The following is a 1,315-nucleotide window of genomic DNA, read 5'->3' as shown; positions in this document are numbered from 1 at the left end:
AGAGGGAGAGGGAGAGAGAGAGAGAGAGAGAAAGAGAGAGAGACAGAGAGAGATTAAGTCAAAACTAAAGAAATCTCAAATAAAACTTTTCAAAAGACCCCATTATTTGAGTCCATTGTGACTCAGAGTAATGCTGAGGACGGAGGGGAAATGCACTGAAAGTATTTCCAAGACTGGCATCATTATGGAAGCTGACTGCCACAGCTCTCTCTCATGGAGTAGCAGGGAACTTTGAACCACCAACCTTTCAGTTAGTAGCCAAAATGAGCTCCCTGGACCACCAGGGATCTTTAATAAAGTATGGACTTTATTAAATAGCAATGTACCAATAATGATTCATTAGCTGCAGAAAATGTACCACACGGATGTTAGATGTTAAGAATAATAGGGGAAAATATATTTGCAGCATATTGGAACTCTCTCTACTATACTTGCTATTTGCTGTAAATATAAACTGAACTATCCAAATCCATTACCATCAAGTGGATTCCAACTCATGGGGACCATACAGGACAGAACAGAATTACCCCATAGGATTTCCAAATTGCAATCTTTACAGAAGCAGCCTGACACATCTTTCTCCAGTAGATCAGCTAGCTGGTGGATTTGAATTGCCAGTCTTTTGGTTAGCAGATGAGCACTAACGCAACGCACAACCAGGGCTCCCTTTATGACGCCCTACTATAGAATGCCACCACTCTTGTCTCAGTTTGTTGTGCTGTGGTAGCTTGTGAGTTGCTGTGATTCTGGAAGCTATGCCATGGGTATTTTAAAAACCTCCAGGGTCACCCATAATGGACAGGTTTCAGATGAGCTTACAGACAAAGACAGACTAGGAAGGAATGACAAACTACTTCCGAATATTTTGTCACTGAAAACCTTAGGAATAGCAGAGAAACACTGTCAGATATAGTGCAAGAAAATGAGACCTTCAGTTTGGAAGACATTCAAAATGCAACTGGGGAAGAGCTGCATCCTTAAAGTAGAGTTGACCGTGATGATGCAAATGGAGTAAAGCCTGTGGAACCTTCATTTGCTGATGGGGCACAACTCAACATGAAGAGAAACAGCAGTAAACATCCATTAACAATTAGAACATGGAATGTATGAAATATGAATCTAGCAAAATTGGAAATTGTCAAAAATGAAATGGAGCACATAAACATCGATATCTTAGGCGTTAGTGAGCTGAAATGGACTGGTATTGGCCATTTTGAATCTGACAACCATATTATTTACTATGCCGGGAATGACAAATTGAAGAGGAATGGTGTTGCATTCATTTTCAAAAAGAACATATCCAGATCAGTCATGA

The sequence above is a fragment of the Chrysochloris asiatica genome, unplaced genomic scaffold (assembly GCF_000296735.1).
Source record: "Chrysochloris asiatica unplaced genomic scaffold, ChrAsi1.0 scaffold00134, whole genome shotgun sequence".
NCBI classification, from domain to species: Eukaryota; Metazoa; Chordata; class Mammalia; order Afrosoricida; family Chrysochloridae; genus Chrysochloris; species Chrysochloris asiatica.
The sequence above is the reverse complement of the archived record's forward strand: the minus strand, read 5'-3'. Positions refer to the sequence as shown.